At 43.3% G+C, this 24,534-nt stretch overlaps 1 pseudogene; it reads right to left on the reverse strand.

The window, feature by feature from the left end:
* Positions 1 to 24,534, reverse strand: part of LOC121581369 — a 207,231-nt pseudogene that overhangs the window by 73,354 nt on the left and 109,343 nt on the right.

Below are 24,534 nucleotides of genomic sequence, written 5' to 3' on the forward strand. Positions count from 1 at the left end.
TTTTCTACATTGTAGAATAATAGCGAAGACATCAAAACTATGAAATAACACATACGGAATCATGTAGCAACCAAAAAAGTGTTAAACGAATCAAAATATATTTTATATTTGAGATTCTTCAAATAGCCTTGATGACAGCTTTGCACACTCTTGTCATTCTCTCAACCAGCTTAAACTGGAATGCTTTTCCAACAGTATTGAAGGAGTTCCCACATATGCTGAGCACTTGTTGGCTGCTTTTCCTTCACTCTGCGGTCCAACTCATCCCAAACCATCTAAATTGGGTTGAGGTCGGGGGATTGTTGAGGCCAGGTCATCTGATGCAGCACTCCATCACTCACCTTCTTGGTAAAATAGCCATTAGACAGCCTGGAGGTGTGTTGGGTCATTGTCCTGTTGAACAACAAATTATAGTCCCACTAAGCCCAAACCAGATGGGATGGCATATCACTGCAGAATGCTGTGGTAGCCATGCTGGTTAAGTGTGCCTTGAATTCTAAATAAATCACAGACAGTGTCACCAACAAAGCACCCCCATACCATAACACCTCCTCTTCCATGCTTCACGGTGGGAAATACACATGCGGAGATCATCCGTTCACCCACACCACGTCTCACAAAGACACGGTGGTTGGAGCCAAAAATCTCAAATTTGGACTCCAGACCAAAGGACAAATTTCCACCGGTCTAATGTCCATTGCTCGTGTTTCTTGGCCCAAGCAAGTCTCTTCTTATTATTGGTGTACTTTAGTAGTGGTTTCTGTAAAGCAATTCGACCATGTGTGTGTGTGTGTCTGAGTTTGTGCATGCATCTGTGTGTGTGTCTATCTGTCTGTCTATGTGAGTGCAATATAAGGTCTAGAGAAGTAACCTCTACCAAACGCTCCTGTGACAGTCAGCTGTGAGGACAATGTACAGAAGATTAAAGGAGAGTGACAATAGATAATAAAGGGATGATGATAAAGGAGTGTGGCAGTATTCCTATCTAATGGCATCTCTTCCGTTTCCTTTTATCATGGCAGCATCTAAGATCTCTGTCGATAAGAGTATCATCTCTCACAGTAGGGAGTCTACAGGGAGGGGTTTGTGGTTATTACTGTCATGATGTCATCTAACTGACACCTCATACTGTACTGGATGACACTTGCCCTCTACAAAGTATACTGGATGTCATCATACTAGTACTGTAGGTGACAATGTGGTACATGATTGATTAGAATTCTGTGAAACATGAATCTCTCTGTGTGTATGTGTTTTTCTAGGTGTTATTGTTTTTACATATCACATAGATGTCAAAAACCACACACCGAGCAAATCATACAGTTAGTCATCACCGTCCTTGTCTTTCATTGGGTTATGATGGGGTTAAAGTATTGAGTGGTTATCAGCAAGCCCAAAAGAGAGAGGAACACACACACACACACACATAGAAACACACACTTAAACACACACTCAGCATTCCCGACTGTCCCAACGCGGCTGATGGGGAGAGGAAGAACCTTCCCGGCACAAACCAAACCAACCAGCACACTGTACACACAAGCGTTACTCACATACTCTGTGGACTCCTCAATATTCCACTGATGGGAGAGAGAGAGAGAGACAGACGGTAGAAAGAGGGGGATGGAGACATGAGTAAGAGACAACACATCAGGAAAAAAAGATGTCTGCCTTTTTCTCCTCTACAGACAGACAGACAGACAAATGTGGGTGTCAACAGTGTTGTCATGCATTAGAAAAAGGGAGAGAGGGGGAGTGTGGAGGAAGGGAGAGAGAGAGAAAGACAGAAAGAAAGAGAGAATGAAAGAGAGAAGGACAGAGAGAGTAATGGAGGTGAGAGAGGAAGAAAGAAAGAGAGAGTGGAAAGAGATTAAGAGAGAATATTGAATGAAAGAGGGGAAAGGCCTCTGTTTGAAGTGGTAACAATGACTGACAATAGTCAGGGACTTCTTTATATGTGGTGAAGTACATTGGGGCAGTTTAGTAGTGGATGCACTGCCTTGTTACAGCTCTGCTATAGCTGCTCACGAAGGATGAAGACATTCAGAGAACAACGCTGAGCCACACAGACCCTGGGCTGAAATGTATCCTCAAGAGAAAGACAACTATTTTCATTATATATGAATATGTTTACTTCGCTCTCACACAGTCACACACTGTATCTGTGCATGTGCACGGGTTCGCTTCACGCTGTTGACAGCGTGGTAACCAGGGCACCAAAACAGCAGAGAAGTTGAGCCTCCACTTCAACGCTCTTAGACCCAGTATGCTCTTTACTTTCTGTATCTACGTCATATTGCTCATTCTACCTTTAATACTGTATATACTAAAGAGTATATTGGAAACTTTCTCTCCATGCTGAGGGGATCCTAGGAGAAGTGAAAGCGCTGTTTGAAGCTCCGGGGCTCAGATGGTGCCGACCATGAAATCCTCTTACCCCCTTCTACGCTGCTACACTAGCCCAGCCCTGTTGCATACACCTGCTGCTACCATGCTATGCTGCTACGTTAGCCCTGACACATCAAACCCCAAACCCAGGAGGACCTCTGCTTACGAAAACTGCTGCAACAGTTGCTACGGCTACTGCTAAAGCTCAGAAGGCAGCGCTCAGTCAAAAAAGCCTGCACACCCAGTAGATCTACTGTAAGCTACACAGTAAACAATGGTTGTATATCTACCCGGGGGTCTATATCCTAAAGCAGCGCAGCTCACAACACGTCTTCCTAACAACTGAGTCACACCCCTTAGGCATCCCAAACTGCGATAGGTGAAAGCCAAATGTCACCCTATTCCCTATATAGTACACTAGTTTTGACCTGGGCCCATGAGGTGCCATTTGGGACATATCTGATGACAACGACAACAACGTTGAAGCTTCCCATTAAAAACAGCTGCTGCTTAACTCTCTTAGATGAATAACAGTTGCTTGGCTTAAATGGATACTTCAGCATGTTGGCAATGAACCCCTTTCTCAACTTCCCCAGAGTCAGATTAACTCGTGGATACCATTTAAAGGAAGTTGCTAACTAGCGTTAGCACAATGACCAGAAGTCTATGGTAACTGCTAACATGCTAATAGACTTCCAGTCATTGCGCTAACGCTAGTTAGCATTGGCTCGCGAAACTACCTCTAACTTCCTTCAGACTGGATGCAGAGACATCAAATCCTGAAGTATCCCTTTAATTGCTTAATTTGTTGACTCTCGGCTCTGCGTGGTATGACAGCACTGTATAGTACTGAACACATTAAGGCTCTATCCCAAATTGCACCCTATTCCCTACATGGTGCACTACTTTTGACCAGAGCCCTATCAAAAGTAGTGCACTATATAACAAATATGGTGCCATTTGGGACATGAACTAACTCTGCTGCACTAGACTGTATATCTCATCTGAAGCTTAATCTGTTTATATTATAAATGATTATCTGAAATAATTAAAACTCTCCCAAAATAAATAAGTATAAATTATCACCTAATTTATAGTTGAGATGACAAGACGATGCTGAAGAGACTGATACGTGTCATTACTGTCAGCCTTGTTTTGAGAGAGAGAGAGACAGAGACAGAGAGAGAGAGAGAGAGAGAGAGAGAGAGAGAGAGAGAGAGAGAGAGAGAGAGAGAGAGAGAGAGAGAGAAGGAGAGAAAGATGAAGGGAGAGAGAGAGAAAGAGAGAGAGGACTTGTTTTGTGGAACGAAAGGAACGCAGTAATTTGCAGGAGGATGAATGCAAATGTGATGACACGGGCTGATACGTATGCCACATGGTTCTAAAATGAAGAGAAAGAGGGAAGGATGGAAGAAGAGATGTGGAGGAGAGGATGGAAGGAGAGGTGTTGTGATTGATTGAGATAAACAGACTGAGATGATGCATCTCTTCTTTTTCTCAATTCTCTCCTTCCCTTCTTTATTCCCTTCAGTCAGCTGAGGCAGGCAAGGCCACAGAGCCACTGAAACATAGCACTGTCTATCTCTCTCACACACACACACACACACACACACCATTAATGATACTGGTCGAAAGGGTGGATATTGGCTGGTAATGGTAATGCTACTGGGAAGGGTTACTGGGTTCTGTATGGCAGACTGGTGATGTAATGACAGTGGTGGGAGTGTGGTAGGGGGTGAATAGGTAGTGGAATGGGATGGTACTGATAAATGTATGCTAGACTGGTAATGGTAATAATAGTGCTGCTGGGTGGGTAAGCTAGACTGGTGATGATAATGATAGTGGTGGTAGAGGATGGTACTGGGAATTGGTCATGGTAATAATGACTGCCCTTGACCAGCACAAAAACATCCTGTGGCATACTGCATTAGCATCGAACAGCCCCCGCTATATGCAACTTTTCAGGGAAGTCAGGAACCAATATATACAATCAGTTAGGAAAGCAAAGGCTAGCTTTTTCAAACAGAAATGTGCATCCTGTATCACTAACTCCAAAACGTTTTGGGACACTGTAAAGTCCATGGAGAATAAGAGCACCTCCTCCCAGCTACCCACTGCACTGAGGCTAGGAAACACTGTCACCACCAATAAATCTACGATAATCGAGAATTTCAATAAGCATTTTGCTACGGCTGGCCATGCTTTCCACCTGGCTACCCCTACCCCGGACACCAGCTCTGCACCCTCCACTGCAACTTGCCCATTCCCCCCCCCCCTCCTTCACCCACATTTTAGATAGCTGATGTCCTGAAAGAGCTGCAAAATCTGGACCCCTACTAATCAGCTGGGCTAGACAATCTGGACCCTTTCTTTCTAAAATTAGCCGGCGAAATTGTCGCAACCCCTATTACTAGCCTGTTCAACCTCTATTTCGTATCGTCTGAGATCCCCAGAGATTGGAAAGCTGCCGCGGTCATCCCCCTCTTCAAAGGGGGTGACACCCTAGATCCAAACTGTTACAGACCTATATCCATCCTGCCCTGCCTTTCGAAAGTATTTGAAAGCCAAGTTAACAAACAGATCACCGACCATTTCGAATCCCACCGTACCTTCTCCGCTATGCAATCTGGTTTCCGAGCTGGTCATGGGTGCACCTCAGCCACGCTCAAGGTCCTAAACTATATAATAACCGCGATCGATAAAAGACAGTACTGTGCAGCCATCTTCAGCGACCTGGCCAAGGATTTTGACTCTGTCAATCACAGCATTCTTATTGGCAGACTAAATAGCATGGTTTCTCAAATGACTGCCTCACCTGGTTCACCAACTACTTCTCAGATAGAGTTCAATGTGTCAAATCAGAGGGCCTGTTGTCTGAACCTCTGGCAGTCTCTATGGGGGTGCCACAGGGTTCAATTCTTGGGCCGACTCTATTCTCTGTGTATATCAATTATGTCGCTCTTGCTGCTGGTGACTCTCAGATCCACCTCTACGCAGACGACACCATTTTGTATACATCTGGCCCTTCAATGGACACTGTGTTAACAAACCTCCAAATGAGCTTCAATGCCATACAACACTCCTTCCGTGCACTATGGCCTATTTATTGCCTTACCTCCATAACTTACTACATTTGCACACACTGTATATAGATTTTCTATTGTGTTATTGACTGTATGTTTTGTTTATTCCATATGTAACTCTGTGTTGCTGTTGTTTTTAATCGCACTGCTTTGCTTTATCTTGGCCAGGTCACAGTTGTAAATGAGAACTTGTTCTCAACTGGCTTACCTGGTTAAATAAAATAAAATAAATTGTAGGAACTGGGTAATGTGTAGCAAACTGGTAACGTTATTCTTTTTTTTATTCTTTTTTTTCATACTGGCCCCCCGTGGGAATCGAACCCACAACCCTGGTGTTGCAAACGCCATTCTCTACCAACTGAGCTACATCCCTGCCGGCCATTCCCTCCCCTACCCTGGACGACGCTGGGCCAATTGTGCGCTGCCCCATGGGTCTCCCGGTCGCTGCCGGCTACGACAGAGCCTGGTAACATTGCGGCAATGAGGGCGATGTGTGGGCTGGGCTCCCTGCTTCAAAAGAAAACAGCTTAACCCTCCCACACACTTAAGCTGTTTCACAAATCAAAGCCCTATGGGCCCATGGTCAAAAGTAGTACACTATATAGGGAATAGGGTTCCATTTGGGAAGAACTTTAACACTCTCCTCTCCTCCCTGTGTTTTAGCTAGCACAGAGAAAAAAAGAGAGAGGGAGCGAGAGAGAGAGAGGAGAGAGAGAGAGAGAGAGAACCTCAAAGACCAAAGTTGGCTTTATAAGATTTAAAAGCTTAGTCATTACCAGTGTGGGAAAGAAGGTGTAGGAGAATGAATTTCACCATAAATCTAAAACATATGTAACGTAGTTACCCTACTCCAGATAGATGTGTGAACTAAAAAGAAAATAGGTTTTGTCAGCTACTAAGGGTGTTTGTATTTTAGGGTGCGTCACAAATGGCACCATATTCCCTATGTAGTGCCCTACTTTTCACCAGGACTCATAGGGCTCTGGTTAAAAGTAGTGCACTACATAGGGAACTGGGTACCATTTGAGACTTAGCCATAATGTTACGTAGTGTACGCTGAAGTGAGTCAGACACTCTATCTTATGTTATGAAATCAACCGCCTACCTACAGTACTACCACCAGCCAGTGTATCAACCACCTACCCACTACCACAAGCCAGTGTTGTAGTAACCCAGGTAACTACCACAAGCCAGTGTTGTAGTAACCCCTTAAGTCTTCCAGAGGTACTGAATGTCATAGCCCGTTTGGGACATTATAGGCACATTCATAACGTTTCTAATAAGTATTATAGAGGTTATACATATCCGGTCGCTATACAGACATCATGGGAACATTAAAAACGTTCCTTAGTAGTCCATGAAAGGTTCTGAATATCATGTTATTTTGGAGATATCCTAGGAATATTTCATAACGTTACATTTAGAGCTATGGTTTATCTTCATATAACGTTACAATCGGAATGATAGAAATACATTTTGGAACGTCGTCTGTAAGTCAAGTGGAGGTACACTTGTAACATTGTCTTTCTAAGTGTGTAGGAACATTTGTTACGTTCTAAATAAGTACTTCAGAACCCAAGATATTGGGGCCAGCATACTTGTGCTTGGAGTAAAGGAAGTGGATCCAGCTCTTCCCCTCCGCAATTAATGTTTCCATAATTCTACCAATTTAATAAATGTATGGAAATTCATAATGTAATTTTGACCTCAGTATAGGTCTATGTAAGAGGGAACAATACGTACAAATAATATTTTTTTTGTATATTAATTTATGAATGTAGCATATAACAATAATAATAATTTTTAAAAATCATTATAAAGCAGCTAGCAGTAGTGGTGGCCTGACGACGGTTCATCCTGAATATTCCTTTTGACTCCATTATCCGTCATTGCAAATATAAAAGTGGGTGTGGCAACTAACAATACTGAGGCTGGAGCCAGAAAGAAACACCTACGGTACTAATTGGTAAAAGTGAAACAACACAGCTGAACAGCGAAGACGCCATCGACTCCGACTGACCGAACACAGTTCACCTCTTGGAAGTTTTTACGGAAGGTAAGTTATCCAGCGTGTACTATTCAAACCAAGTAAGTTAGCGTACTCCTAGCTCCACGGATAAAGACATTTTGATGATGTCAGGCTATCTAACTAGCGAGGAAGCTTGCCAGTTAGCTAATAATAGATAGTTTAGCCTAGCTACGTTACTTGGATAGTGCCGCGTGTAACCACAGTCTGTGTTACAGGGTTCAGTAATCGTATTCAGTAATCGTGTTCTTAGGTCCTGATGAAGAACAACATTGATATAGAAATTAAAATGTATACAGGTTAAAAGTAATGACTAAATGTTCCACCTTTAAATATAGTTGTGAAATGTTCTTGTTTTAAGTATGATTAGTACTTTCTTAGTGAGATGTGTTAGAATCTACTACCTGGTAATGTGTAGGACCAGTAGAGATTATGACATTGTGCTACTATTTAGCAATGTGAGTAAGAGTTAGGCCAGACAACAAAGGACAAGGAGAACTGTCTACAGACAACTGAGAAACCAAGATAAAGAGGCCTCCCAATTTAGGGAGGAGAGAAACTGTTAGGCTTTTTAAAGAGTATGAAATATGGTGCAGGATATTGTGAGGACGGCGATAACTAAGGAATGCAGCCTATGTGTGTGTGTGTGTGTGTATGCATGTGTGTGTGTGTATGTATGTGTGTGTATGCATGTGTGTGTGTGTGTATGTATGTGTGTGTGTGTGTATGTATGTGTGTGTGTGTGTGTGTGTATGTGTGTGTGTGTGTGAACTGATGGTCAGGAGAGCAGTTTTAAAGTGGGTAAACAATTGAATTGTATGAAGTATTATAGCTTTACAAACCTTTCAAAGCCACTCAATAGAATACAATTACCATCACATTTTTGCATATTAGGTTATTTCAAGTCTTATTACTACTTTGTGCATACTGTTAGAACTTTCCAAATACTTGTGGTGCTGTGTATGGGTGAAACTTATATTTACAACAGTAGTGAAATCACCCTATTCTTCTGGGGTAAAACACAAGTGTGATGCCATGTTTGTAAATATCTGTATGTATTTACCATCAAACTAAAAGCATTATTTAAAACAAAAAATTATGCTTAGCATTTATTTTTGTTGGGATTCATTAACCTTCCCATTGAGCTCCTGACTGACATCCCTTCACTTTTGGTTCTGTGCCCGTTTCAAAAGCATGCAAAGTATGTCTTAATTGTTTTCCTTCTGTTTTCTCAGTTAGTCCAAGTGGCAGCCAGGAAGAAGCTGGCCTAGACAGGTTTCTTTAGCCATCAAGATTTTGATCTCGAAATCGTACATGTAGAAAGTTTAAATAACAGCATGATTTTTTTACTTATATATTAGACCAAGAGCTGCCATCCCTGCTTGATGAGCCCGCTGGATACATTAAAGGTATATTTTGTTGGCCTATATGTTACAAAATGTTGCTTCTCTTGTATTATCAACATCAATTCCAAATTGTATGGCTGTCAGCAGCTATATGGTTATCAATACTACTAATATATATGAAGGGTGGATATTCTGATCGAGGTATTTCACATGGCCTTGATACATGTCCTCCCTGGTACTCATGGCTTCTATCGTCACGCTGCTTGCAGTTAAACTGTTGAGTCATTCTTATTTTGCAGATCTTCAAGCAGTGGAGATGAGGATAATGGTGAAACTGGAGATGAGCCGTACAGAGTTCAAGACTGCTCTGAACCAAGTTATGGAGGCCATAGAGGCCCGGCAGCCAAAGGAGTCAGAATCCTTGGGACAACTTGAAATGCTGCAAAACCCTGCAGAAACAAATGAGGAATTGAAGGATATCTGTGAAACACTTAAAGACTCCCACTATCGAAAGAAAATGGTAGGGATGGCCATTTAAAATGTATGTTTGTAAAAAATGGGAAATCAACACATTTTTTAGCAGCAATTGACAAAAATAAGTTAGCTGTTTTTCAAGAGCCCCTTGAATGCGTCCAGATTTGAGAGAAGATTGCAACCTGCAATATTATTGAATCCAAATATCTTAATGTCAATGAAATGCAGTTGTCATATATGCCATATGCCTATTTAGTGTTTGGATTGATTTCCCAATTAACACTTAACTTATCTTAAGAAGAAACGATCAGCCCTCTGCCTGTTTACACAAGTTTTAGCCCATGATTACATGATACACTACAAAAATGATTTCTCATTACTATCAATCAGAACTGTATGGCCAGCTGTTTTAGCTGAGGAACATACAAATGAGTGGGAATTATTATTATTACTTTTTTTTTATCAGATCTGATACCTGACCCTCTGCTGTGGCCTGGACCTGGGTTCAGGAATCAGACGAATGATGAGAAATTGGAACAGAGGAGCTGTGGACAGGCTACTCCTTGAAGGGCAGGAAAGGGAAGAGGGCCTTTAATGAGCTATCAATCTATGATGCTGTCACAAATAAGTAAATTAGTAGATAGTATTATTGGTCAAGTGATGGTAAGTCAAATGTGTAGTTATTTCAAATGAATTAAATCAGTAACAAGGCAGTTACAAACTAAATGTGAAATCCTACCAGCTGCTAAGATCGGAGAGAGGGGACAAAGGAAAGGTGAAGGAGAGAGGTCTCATGGCAAAAACTGCCTATGAGGGAAGAGAGGGACAATACCCAACCTCTGTCTCAGCCAGCATAGGTGGAAAAGTAGTGATATGACATGGAATGTACCATTTCAATTCTTTTTCACAACATAGGAGCATCCCTGAAAGCACACCCCAAGGCTACCTACCAAGAGGTAGATGACAAAATAGCAGACGCTCTCAAACATGCTCCAGCTCGGCTCAAGAGTAAGAGAAAGGTATGATTAAAAATAACACTTGATTAATTTTTTTTTATTTTTTACTTCACTTTAATCCAGTTGGTCAGTATAGGTAAATTATTATGCTAGTACAAAAGGAATGTAGTAGGGAGTCGACGTTAAACCAGCATTTTGATAATTTGTTTATGGAAAATAATGACCAATTTGTGTTATTGTGACTTCCAGGAGTGGGTCGAGGAAGCGACAATGGATGAGGATGGAGCAGCAGCACCTGAATAAACATTACATAGTTATTCACTTTTAGCTTTAAGCAGTTTTACAGTTCTTGATTGGAGTGCAGTGTTCATGTTTTTATTGACTTGTTATTTTGTGAGCTTATTGCTGTGATTTTGTTTCCGAATCTATTGTGATACAGTTGAAGTAAAAATAAAATAAATAACTTATTTTCTGGAATTTTGCATATTTCGTCAGTGGACACCTACTGACAGGATACTAAGTATATGTTCAGGGTAGATGAAATTACGTGTCTTAAGGGGCCTCCCGAGTGGTGCAGTGGTCTATGACACTGCATCGCAGTGCAAGCTGCGTTGCTACAGATGCTGGTTCGATACCTGTCTGTGTCGCAGCCAGCCGCGACTGGGAGACCCATGAGGTGATGCACAATTGGCCCAGCGTCGTCCGGGTTAGGGGAGGGTTTGGCCAGCCGGGATGGCCTTGTCCCATCACACTGTTACGTGCCTTATTGCTACTGTAGGTACCCACCGACGAAAGTTACGTTCCCAGTGGTTACCAGAAACTGCATTTTATGGGGCTCTCAACGTACTTTCTGACGTTTAGTGATGTTATGAGGTTGACCTAAAAATACACATATTTAACTGTTTAAAATCCACCACATTTCTACGTCCTGAAAAGACTTGGGACGTAAGTTTTGTCAGTGGACACCACAGCTACGTAGAAGGCACGTTTCACAATAACGTTATCATGACTTACGTAGGGACTAAAATAACTTTGTGGTCACGTCCTGGAACGTAATTTTGTAGCGACTTCTGTGGCAGGCCGGACGCATGCACGCCATAACGTCGCTAAACGTCAAAGTACATTGAGAGCCCCACAAAATGCGGTTTCTGGTAACTACTGGGAACGTAACTTTCGACAGTGTGCACGTTCATGGAAGATTCAAGGACATCTCTTATAACGTTACTGAATAACGTTATATAGCTGTTTAAAATCCCCCACCTTTCTACATCCTGAAAAGACTTGGGACGTGACTTATGTCAGCTGACGCCACAGGTACATGTAGATGTTAAATGAAAACATCATTTTTAGGTCAACCTCATAACGTTGCTAAACGTCAGAAAGTACATTGAGAGCACCATAATGCAGTTTCTGGTAACCACTGGGAACTTAACTTTCGTCAGTGGGTACCTACAGTAGCAATAAGGCACGTAACAGTGTGCACGTTCAGGGAAGATTCAAGGACATCTCTTATAACGTTACTGAATAACGTTATTTAGCTGTTTAAAATCCCCCACATTTCTACGTCCTGAAAAGACTTGGGACGTAAGTTTTGTCAGCGGACACCACAGCTACGTAGAAATAACGTTTCACAATAACGTTATCATTACTTATGTAGGGACTAACATAACTTTCTGGTCACGTCCTGGAACGTAATGTTGTTAGCTGGGAAGCTGACAGGCGCTAACAGGCAACAAGTTGTTGCATTAGAGTCGATTACTTGAATGGAGAGATGAAGGGAGCGGTGGAAAAATTAGAGAACAGTGGAAAGGATTGTACAAAAAGCGGAAACACACATACATGTACTAGCACACACACACGTGTGCATGCACACACAGGCATGCACACACACCCTCAGCACACTGTGTGTGAGAATCTGGTGTGACGAGTCAACCAGGGGTGACGGACCTGCACGCAACACTCTGCTACTGGGATAATGGCTCAATGGTGTGAGGAGGGGAAGAGGAAGAGGAAGGGAAGGAGGAGGAGAGAGATATTAATGAATCTGCGAATCCCTCTTAAGGATTACAATCTTCTCATCCATCCATCCATCTCTCTCTCTCTCTCTCTCTCTCTCTCTCTCTCAGCTCAGAGTCATTCTTTCACATCTCCCTGCATTAATGCAACGTGGTAAAGCAGTTGGTTGGGGTAGCGGAGAGAGAGAATATATCTAATTTGGAACAAGGCAGTGCAGTAACGTATTAACACTCGAACCGCCATAGGCCAATGGCCAATGGCCACTGACATTTGATTTTGTAAATTTTAAAAATCAGCGTAAAAAAAGCAATGTCCTTCTCCTTCCCTGACTTTTCCTAAATGTTAGTATTTTACATTCATCATTTTCCAGAATTTTTTAATCACAAACAGAAAAGTATTTAGAGCCTTTTTACCTGTTTTTTTCCTCACACCTATTCCTAACTTAACCCGCCAAGACAATAAGCAGTATGACATTGGTACCCAGCCAGGCGCCAATGCGTCTCTCTCTTCTCACTGAATTAATGACATGGATGAATGGGCGAATCCACCTTCACAATTGAATTTAAATTAAGCCTAACTGAATGATAAGGAGGGTGAAGTGGTTGATTTAATTTAGAAAGACAATAGTGTAATGATGAGTTTGTGTTATGCCTATTTATCAGCAGCAAATAATATGACCTTGTGGCCTTGCAGGTTGAGGTCAGAGACCTGGCAGTGTGGTGCCAGGACAACAACCTCCCTCTCAACGTGAGCAAGACAAAAGAGCTGATCGTGGACAACAGGAAAAGGGGGGCCGAGCACGCCCCCATTCACATCGATGGGGCTGTAGTGGAGCGGGTCGAGAGCTTCAAGTTCCTTTGCGTCCACATCATTAATAAACTATCATGGTCCAAACACACCAAGATAGTCGTGAAGAGGGAACAACAATGCCTATTCCCCCTCATGAGACTGAAATTATTTGTCATGGGCCCTGAGATCCTCAAAAAGTTCTGCAGCTGCACCATCAAGAGAATCCTGACTGGTTGCATCACCGCATGGTATGGCAACTGCTCGGCCTCCGACAGCAAGGCGCTACAGAGGATAGTGCGTACATCACTGGGGCCAAGCTTCCTGCCATCCAGGACCTCTATACCAGATGGTGTCAGAAGAAGGCCCTAAAAATTGTTAAAGACTCCAGCCACCCTAGTCATAGACTGTTGTCTCTGCTACCGCACGGCAACCCTGTACCGGAGCGCCAAGTCTAGGTCCAAAAAGCTCCTTAACAGCTTCTACCACCAAGCCATTAGACTGCTAAACAGTTAATCAAATGGCTACCCGGACTGTTTACATTGACCCCCTTTTTTACGCTGCTGCTACTCGCTGTTTATTATCTATGCATAGTCACTTTACCCCTACCTACATGTACATATGACCTCAATTACCTGGACTAACCCGTATCCCCGCACACTGACTCGGTACGGTACCCCCTGTATATAGCCTCGTTATTGTTATTTTATTGTGTTATTTTTTTTTCTTACTTTAGTTTATTATTATTATTATAATTATTATTATTATTTAAGATTTTCTTACTTTTACAAAAATGTAGCATTGTTGGTTAAGGGCTTGTAAGTAAGCATTCGATGCATGTGACAAATACAATTTGATTTGATTTGATACCATTCTCTTTTAAGTTTTACTTTATAAAAATAAGCTGTTATGGGACTGTTTATTTAATATAACACTATTACTCATAAAATGTATTGTAAGGCAAACAAAAAACATGCTAGGTGTTGCAGTAGGCTTTTAGAATAATGCAAAACATATCTTTGACTATCCGAGTTGATGAGCGAAGGGACGCACACGATGCCAGGCCACTGAATGAATGACAATGGATGGAATGGGCGACAATTGGGCAAGTTACTTCACAATCACATTTATATTAGGCCTAACTGAATGATGAGGGTGAAGAGATGGATTTAATTTAGAACAACAATAGTTTGATGAGTTTGTGCTATGCCTAATTATCAGCGTTGGCACTCATGTTAATAATTTCACCACGTGCCTTGCGGGTTGATACCATTCTCTTTTATATTATACTTTGTAAAAATAGGCTGTTATTTACTATAACGCCATTACTAATCAAATTAATTGTAAGGGAAACGAAAACATGCTACATTTTGCAGCCTTTAGAATATTGCAAAACATATCCTTGACTATCCAAGTTGATGAGCGGGAAACAAACAATGCCAGCCTACTGCTCATTGAAACTACACCTAAACTATACTGAAACCAATTTCACACATAATAAGAGATTTCCCACGAGGTGCCAGTATGAAAATGTATGCACTTACTAACTGTAAGTCGCTCTGGAGAAGAGCGTCTGCTAAATGACTAAAAAAATTAAAAAATGAAGGAGCATCACTTTATCAAATCCTCCTTCAGAGTCACATGCAGGTCAGACATTTGGATTTCCATATAGTATCAGAAAAAGCAAATTCTGCAGTTTCTATGCCACTTACCTTTGTCACATAACTCTCAAAATTCAAGAGGTGCAGCTCTATTTCCAAATTTCACTTTTTTCAAGAATATCCATGCTGTCCTTGCATTTAGCACATGACCACCTGCGCAGCATCATTGCTCTGGCTACTAAGCAAAAACTAGTAACATAATAAACATAACAATAGAATATGCCATCAAAGGAGCAGGATCTATAAAGGAACAGGATCGCTAAGCCTTTCTGATGTAAAACATACATGAAATATTTTGCAACTGTTAACATTAGCATAGAACCCTGTTAGAGTACAATAATCCCCAACTAAGGGGAATTAAGGGGAAATGGCTTTGAGTGCAATTGGAAAAGAGAGAGAGGGGTGAAGAGAGAGAGAGAGAGAGAGAGAGAGAGAGAGAGAGAGAGAGAGAGAGAGAGAGAGAGAGAGAGAGAGAGAGAATGAAAGACAGAGAGGGATCGAGCGATAGTTGGAGATAAAACAGATAATGAAATAAACTGAAAGTCAGGGAATGAAAAGGGGGGAGAGAGGGATCGAGAGATAGAATCGAAAAACAGTAAGGGATCGTGAGAGATAGAGATAAGACATAATTAAACAAATTGAAAAGGAAGGAAGAGAGAGAGAGAGAGAGCGAGAGAGAGAGAAAGAGAGAGGATGAAAGAGAGAGAGAAAAACAGACAGAAAGGGAAAGGGAAAGGGGGATACCTAGTCAGTTGTACAACTGAATTCATTCAACTGAAATGTGTCTTCCGCATTTAACTCAACCCCTCTGAATCAGAAAGATCCAAACTAGTACCTGAGCCTCAGGTAGAGCTACGTCCATGATGTTGGGTTGACCGCGTGGCTCCCTGTTCTCCAGCCTGGAGAAGATGACCTGGTAGCCCCTGATCTGGCCGTGCTGCTTCCCTGGGAGGGGTGGCTTCCACGTCACCCTGATGGCCGTTGAGTTTACAGCCACTACCTCTAGCTTCCTGGGGGCGGCACCTGGCACTGTGAAGGTGGGGGGAAGTCTTATACAGCTGAGGAAAGGCAAGAAAATGCAGTATACCAAGAGGTCTGGTCCTTATGATAACTGTTGAAGGCAGCCATGGTAGTGCATCAGTCTGATATCCTGAACCGAAGCTAAACAAAATACAAACTTTACCTTATCCACGTGTCTGTGTGTTTGGGAAGTGGGCTATCTAAAGCGCATGTCCAGTCTGGCCCCGAAAACTATTTAGGACAGCTTGTGAGTGTGTGTGTGTGTGTGTGTGTGTGTGTGTGTGTGTGTGTGTGTGTGTGTGTGTGTGTGTGTGTGTGTGTGTGTGTGTGTGTGTGTGTTAATTCATATTTAAGTCACCACTTATATGTTTGAGCACTGAACGTTTACCCCACTGTGTCGGTGTTAGTTGGCCGAGAGTAACTTGTAGCTCGCTGGGTGCGGTAGCTCAGCGACCCAGATGTTGTATAGCATTAGGCTATCATTATCAGCCATTTGCGTTGTGCTGATTGTTCGGAGCACTCTGCTGGTTTCTGGTGGCGGTGGTGATAGTGGTGGTTTGGTTCGGTGATCCATGGTGGAGTGCCGCGTTATGTCGCGTTTGTGCGTGTGTAAATCCTTTGGAAAAGGCATGTGGTGGCATGGGTTCCATGTCCTGTGACAGCGTCTCGGGCGCTAGGCATTCTGGGTGATGTAGTCAATGTTGTTTTAAACCAGATTTGCCACATTTGTTGATGGTGTTGCAGGCTTATTTGATTTTCATTATTTACATTATTATTATATTATATTATTTGAATAATATATGTACATTATATATTAGAATAATATATTGTCATTATTTGTTTGTTGTATTTCAGGTTTATGACCTGTGGTCATTTCATTTAAAATAAAATTAAGGACAAAACACGAGTCATGACATTGTGTGCGTCCTCGTGAGCCTTTTCGGAGGGCTAAATAACGAAAAATCCGAACAGTCATAAACCACGGTTCTCCTTTTACATGGATAATGCAAGGACTAGAACATTCGTCATGAGACTAATAGGCTAACAGTCCACCATAAAGCTGTCTGCTCATCTGCTGACTTACTAGGCAAATCATTAATGTGTGAAAGCCAAGAAGAGGATAGAGTATACAGTTAAAGGACTACTTAAAACCCAGTTGGCGGAAAACACTTGAACTTGAGTTAAACGCTAGAAAAGTTGGCAAGATGTCAGCATCAGAGGAGGAGCTGGAGAGGCTAAAACAGAAGCGGTCAGCAGCCCAGACTGCATTCACTAGAAGAGCCAATTACCTCGCCTCCAGAGCTAGTGCACTGGGGGAAAGTGAAATGAGAAGTGAGTGGAGGAACTTTAAAGTGGATCACTCCAGAGTCAGAGATGCAGGGTTTGAGTATGCCACGGCCCTGAGAGAAGTGGACGACGATGAAGTCAAAAAGAAGGCGGAAAACATTGACGGAAAAACAGCAGAATGTGACTGTAAGTTTGATGAAACTGAACAAATCATCCTGATCAGCTTCTGGACAAGGTTCGTTGAGGCGGAAATTACCACCCTCACTGGACCAGGCCGAGGCAACCGATCACCACCATATGACCAGGAGGGAATGTGAATTGATTCATAGGAACCTGGAACGGGAGGTCTACAACTTCGAATGAGGATTGGATGAGTGGAAAGATTTGATCCCTCGATCCAAGGCAACAGAGTCAAAGGACCAGATCCGGAAGTTGAAGAAAAGGAGTGAAAAACTGTGGGATGAGTGGGCATGGAAAGGCGGTTCTCAATCCGACGACGAAGAGAAATTGGGAAAAGTGAAAATTGTGGAGCAGGAGGAGCCAGTTGGGGCTTACAACTACAGGCCCCAGATCAGCCTAGAACGTGCACGCTTGCCCATGTTTGCTGGTAATATGAGGGATTACTACCGCTGGAAAGCTGAATGGGAGGACTTGCAACGTCTGTGAAACACTCATGGATTGGAAAATGTGAGGAAATTCCATCTCTTGGGAACGCTAGATGAAAAATTCAAGAGGGACCTCGTATTGTCCAGCTGTGGATCCGCCAACGACGTGTTCAGGCTCCTGCACAACAAGTACGGAAATAAGCCGAAAATAGTGCTGCTGATTGCACAAGAAGTGCAAGGACTTTTCCTCATCAAAGGAAACCATCCGAGGAAGACAATCAAACTGATTCAATGTGTGGAGAGAACTCTTCGTGACCTACAAGTCTTAGGGGAGGAAGATGCTGTAAAGAACCGAGTGGTTGTGCAGTCGATTGAAAGTAAGCTTCCTGACTCCCTGAAAGAAAAGTGGTTAACACACAAAAATGACCCTGGAAGCAGGTTTTCACCACGCAACCACATCGACTGTCTACTGCAATACTTGAAAAAGCAGGAGGACATTCTCGAGGAACTAGACCAGCTACAGCCTAGCCCGGCGGACAATACTGAGAGGTCAAGCGAAAAGAAAAAAGAAAGGAGGGCATTCACCAGAGCCACATCAGGAAACACCCTAAAGGGCTCTCAACCAAGCTCATGCATCACATGTGGAGACAACGAGCACGGAGGTAGGCTGTTCGCCTGCAAGGTCTTCAAGAAGCTCAATCTGACAGGCAAGAAGGCTCAGTTTAGGAGAGCAGGAGCATGCTTTAAGTGCTTGCGCCTTCATGGTGACAATGGCGGCTGCACAGAAAAGTATCTATGCTCAAAGGATGACTGTCAGAAAGAGGGATCTTCAGACCACAATTACTTGCTCTGTCCAAAGCCACAGATCAAGAAGAAAGAGGAAAAGAGCGGAGAGCAGAGCGATGCAAAATTGGGGAAAAGGGGGCTTGGACTAACCAACAAACAGGAGGAGCTCCTTGCCAAACTTTCTATAGAGCTGCGAGCAGAGTTCAAAGAAGCCTTTTCAAATAAGATCACGACAAAAGTGTGTGCTAGCACTGGTTTTGAGCCAAAAGAGTGCCCTGTCATAATGATGCTGTTGGATGTGACGACAAACTCTGGCCAGCTAGTCGGTACGTTGATTGATCTCGCTTCAGATACTAATTATATCTCTAATAAAATGAAACCCCACCTCTTTAAGGAATACCTGGGATAGGATAAAGTAATCCTTCTACCCCCCCCTTACCCCAACCCACCCCCAAAAAAAAAAAAAAAAGATTAAAAAAAATAAGAAAAAAACATTGTAAAGTGGTTATCCCACTGGCTATAAGGTGAATGCACCAATTTGTAAGTCGCTCTGGATAAGAGCGTCTGCTAAATGACGTAAATGTAAATATTAATGTAATAAAGCAGCAGAGCGTCTCAAGCTAAATGGTGAGAACATTAAGTTGATTGTCCAAGGTGTTGGAGGGATGGAGAAAACCATTACTACCAAGAAGTATACCCTGAGGCTGAGAGTAAAAACTCCCAAAGGTATAGTAGCAGAGCACAAACTCCTTTGTTACGGCTTGGAAGATGTTGCGAAGGTGAACCAAGCTGTCACGCCACAGAAACTGCAGAAGTTCTTTCCAAATTTTCCACTCAAGGACTTGGTCCGGCCCGAAAAGATCGACCTGTTGATTAGCCACAGGGAGGGTCGCCTGGTCCCACAGCCAGTCAGTGTAGTTGGAGACCTCGTCCTCTGGGATGGCGGTAGGTGCCCCCCTGGAGGCAAGGAAATGACCCTAGGAGAGGAAAGAGACTTGGAGAAAATAAAGGAATGTCTCACCTACGTGCAAGCTGACAAGCACAGCGAATCCCCTCACTGGGACGCAGCTTACCCGTGGAAAGGAGACCCCGCAGCGCTGCCTGACAATCGACGTGCAGTGGAAGCGACCTTTTTAAACACCGAGAAACGACTGGAGAGGGAGCCGGAATGGAAGGCTGCGTACAGAGAGCAAATCCACGATATGGTCTCAAGAGTGGCTGCCGTTAAAGTCACCCAAGAGGAAATCGAGAGCTGGAAGGGACCTAAGTGGTATATCAGTCATTTAGTTGCTCCAAATCCAACTCAACCACTACCCCTGTAAGAATTGTCTGGAACAGTAGCCAATAATTCATGGGAATAAGTTTAAATGACCTACTGTACAAGGGTCCTGACGTCCTAAATCAGATAAGGGGCGTGCTTCTGAGATTCAGGACTGGGTTGTACGCCGCCCTGGGCGATGTGAAAAAAATTCACAATTCTGTCTGGCTAGAAGACAAAGAAGTACACCTCCATCGATTCCTCTGGAGAGACAATCCTGAGGAGGTGATTGAAGTCTTTGCTGTCGTCAGGGTCAACATTGGCGATAAACCTGCTGGTTGTATCGCCCAGGTGGCAATGAGACAAACCGCCAACCTGCCCAGTTTGCAGCCATGGTTGAGGAGCGCAGAGTTGTGGTAGAAGATAGTTATGTGGATGACATCTTGACGTCCCACAATGACTTGCAGATACTGGAGAAAATCACCAAAGGAGTGGAAAAGATTTTAAAGGCTGGAGGCTTCTCCCTTAAGCCATGGGTCTTATCAGGCCAAAGTGGGAGGTCCGCAACCACAACTGATGCCAGTATCAGTAAGACAACTCGGAGTGTGCCCAAAATGCTGGTGTTACCCAACCAGATGCGGGACGAAGAAAGCAAACACTTGGAGTAGGCTATGAACCAGAGACTGACAAACTTTGTGTGATGACCTCCGTAAATGTCTCAAAGAAGAGAGGAAAGATGAGGACAGGAGTCGATTTGCGCGAAGAGGATGTCAGAGGTAAAACTCCAAACCCATTGACCCGTCGGATGCTGCTAAGTTAGATCGCTGGATTCTACAACCCCATTGGTCTTGCCACACCCGCAAAGAAGAAAGGGGTGATGCTTGTGAGAAAAGCTTACCAAGAAGCGAGTATAAGCAGTCCAGTTAAGGACATTTGGGATGACCCACTCTCACCAAAACTACGGGAGGCTTCCATAAGACTCCTCTAAGAATATGTGAGACTTGACCAGATCAGGTTCGAAAGAAGCCTCACACCAACTGGAGCCATAGGCCATCCAATGGGAGTCACGGTTTCAGATGGGAGTGAGGCTTCCAAGGCGTGGTGCTCTACCTCAGTTGGAAGATGCAGAATGGGGTCGTAGTGAGGCTGTTTGAGTCAAAAGCTTACCCCTCTCAACCAGAAATGAGACGTGATTAAGGCAGAGGTATGTGGTGCTGTCTTTTCGATCCATCTGAGAAAATACCTTGTAAAGCACTGCCGCATCAAGGTCGCACGCTGGGTCCACTTCGTGGATAGCCAAACAATCCTGGGAGCAATTCACAAGGATAGCTATGGCTACCAAACTTTCTTCGCTAACCGCATCGGAGAGATCCAGAAGGCTGGACCAGTGGAAGACTGGAGGTGGAATGAGGGCAACCTGAACATAGCAGACATCATCACAAGGGGAGCAACTCCTGAGGAACTCGATGAAGGGTCAGAGTGGCAACAAGGCCCAGAGTTCCTGAGTTGGCCTGAGGCTGAGTGGCCTGTGAAGACGGCCAGTGAGATATTGACCAGCGTGGCTGATGACGTTATAAGGTTGCAGAGAAGAGCGTTCTCAGCTGTAGTCACCAGGTCTCAGGCAGAAAAATTCTCAGGCCCCAGCAATGCTGATGTTGGGGCAGACTTGCAAGACTCCGCAACGCGACCGCAGATGAAAGACCAAGGTCCAACTCCAGCAGTAGAGAGGCCAAAGAGGAAGCCCTGGGGTGTAGCTCTAGTGCGCCTTGTTGGGCCCGAACGATTCAGTAGCTTGTCTAAATTGTGTGGAACAATCGCCTGGGTTCGAAGAGCTGCAGAATCCTGGCTGAGGACAAGCTACCAAGCCTCGAGCTCAGCAAAGTGGGAGGTGAGGGGCCCCAGGCTGTCTGTGGGAGAGAGAACGGCGGCTTGCGTTGTGCTGATTGTTCGGAGCACTCTTCTGGTTTCTGGTGGCGGTGGTGATAGTGGTGGTTTGGTTCGGTGATCCATGGTGGAGTGCGCGTTATGTTGCGTTTGGACGAGGCATGGGTTCCATGTCCTGTGACAGCGTCCATAGCAACCAGTGACAGCAGAGTCACTGTGCGCATGCTCCTCGGGCGCTAGGCATTCTGGGTGATGTAGTCAATGTTGTTTTAAGACAGATTTGCCAATTTTTTTGATGAGTGTTGCAGGCTTATTTGATTTTCATTATTTACATTATTATTATATTATATTATTTGAATAATATATTTACATTATATATTTGAATAATATATTGTCATTATTTGTTTGTTGTATTTCAGGTTTATGACCTGTGGTCATTTAATTTAAAATAAAATTAAGGACAAACACGAGTCATGACATTGTGTGCTTCCTGGTGAGCCTTTTCGGGGGCTAAATAACGAAAAATCAGAACAATCTCACTGTGAACAAAAAAAAGAGAAGTGAGAAAAGAGAGGGAAGTGGAAAAAGAAGGAGTGACTGAGTGAGTTGTGTTCCAGTTCTCTGGGCTCAGAGGGAGCCAGACGTGAACTCTGCATGAGGACGGAACCACAGGAGGAAGAAGAGAGAAAAATTAAATTATAATGATGCTAGAAAGGACAGAAATAATGAAGGGAGTAAGTAATGAAAAGAGGGGGCATTGAGGGTGATGAGCCTTAACCCTGGATGGATAGCAGTCTAAAAGTCACAGAGGAGACAAAGTCAAACCAAAGAAAGAGGGAGAAAAAGAGAGAGAGGAAAAAAGGAAAGGAAAGATAGAGGGATCAACACTATAGATTTCAACAATGAGACCAGGACAGCGTACAGAGAGAAGAGCTGTAGAGCAGGAGTTAGTTAAGTTCCATAGAAACCAGTAGAAACCAGTAGAGACAAGTAGAAACCAATAGAGATAAGTGGGAATCAGAAGATACCAGCAGAGACAAGTAGGAACCAGTAGAGAACAGTGGAGAATATTAGAGATCAGTAGAAACCAGTAGAGACAAATATAAACCAATAGAGATTCGCAGAGACCAGTAGAAACCACTAGAGACTAATAAAACCCGTAGAGACAAGTAGAAAGCAGTAGAAACTGTTAAAGACAAGGGGAAAATACAGAGGGGAAGAGAATGGCAACAGAGCCGAAGAGACAGACAGGAGAAGTCAGTCGGAGAAGTCAGAGCAGTCAGCTTCACCCAGGGACGATAGGGTTAAAACCGCAACCAGAAGCAGAACCAGAACCCAACCTACCATCCTCTTTTGTTTTGATCCTGACCGGAGTGCTCTCTGGGCCAGGGCCTACATCAGTGTGAGCGCTAACCCACACCTGGTACTCAGTCCACTTCTCCAGGCCCTCCAGCACATAACTAGAGGTGTCCGCTCCGATGCCTGACACCTCGTGGCGCTCCGGGTCCTCGTTGGTGCTGCCCGTGGCCTGGTAGCTGACCGTGTACGCCACGATGGCACCATGGCGGGATGCAGCAGGCGGGGCCACCCAACTCACCTTGAGGGAGGTGGAGCTTAGACTGGACAGGTGGACCTCCTGAGGGGGGGCTGAGGGAGCTGTAGAGGAGGGGGTAGGACAAGCGAGCAGGGGATGGGGATCAAGCAAAAATAATAAACCAACTAAAATATAACACAACATAATCAAGGATAGGGAGGTGGGTGCATACTCTGGACTGGGAGATTGGTTTTATCAAATCAGATAAAAACTAGCATGTCTGTTTTTATATGTAAATACTGTATGTGTGTGTGTCAGGTGAATATTATTTATTTTATTTGAGAATTTAAAGAAGCCACAACAGGCAACCAAAATTGCAGAGGATGATATATAAAAAAAGTTTAAAAAAAAGACTTGTTTCCATTGTGATCCTCTTGGTAGGCAAGTGGCTGCAGGGCAAAACAAGTAACATGGGCACTCTGTGCCATACCTTCAATCATATACAATGTCCACATATTTACATATATAAAAAAAAAAAGCAATATACACATCCAACAAATCCACTAGGGCAGAGTGGTTTTACACTTGGCTAGGAGGCTATCTCAACATTAACCAAGCCTTGCAGTAGTGTTTTAACCTAAGACTGGCATACATTTTTTTTTATCTCAACCAGCAGTTTGTTCCACTCTAACACTGCCATATATAAAAACGTGTTCTGGCCAGTACAGCTCTTGAATCGACATGGCACAAAATCTGTGGCACTGCCTCTCTTGGCGTAGGAATGAGAGTCCCCTATGGGCTTAGTTTGGATGATAAAATGGGATTGGGGGGTAACTGCAACAGTAAATAGATAACTACTACTACTAACTACTGGTAACTAATGGTAGTTACCTAGTAATTAATAGTTATTACCACGTTATTACCCCATTATTACCGAGCTGTAATTTAAAGTTCTACCCAGATCTCTCCAGTTCAGTGAAGAATGTTTTCTTTCTATCTCTAGCGGAAGATCTCTTGACCAACTCGCCACAGTCTAGAAGCAAAACGAATAATAACAACACATTAACTGACTGGGAATCACAATAAAAGAGAATACTAATTAAATACCAAAACACAACAAAAGCATTCTTACTATAACATGCACCTACAATACTCAGACTGATGACAAATGTATAAGAAACGATGAGTTACAGTTCATCAAAGGAAGAAAGGAGGGGGGAGAAATTAGAAGCCGGGGGGTTTTGGAATGGGAAGCAGGCATTTGGAGTTTATATATTTTTTATTTAGCATGCCTGTTTGTGTCCCTTCTTTTAACAACCAGAGCAATGAACGAAAACAGTAAGTATAATATTTATTCCTTTACAAATCATCTTGGGACCCGAAAAACTGCATCCTCAAAGCTTTGTGTGACATGAAACACCTCC

This window comes from Coregonus clupeaformis, chromosome 14, assembly GCF_020615455.1.
Source record: "Coregonus clupeaformis isolate EN_2021a chromosome 14, ASM2061545v1, whole genome shotgun sequence".
Taxonomy (NCBI): domain Eukaryota; kingdom Metazoa; phylum Chordata; class Actinopteri; order Salmoniformes; family Salmonidae; genus Coregonus; species Coregonus clupeaformis.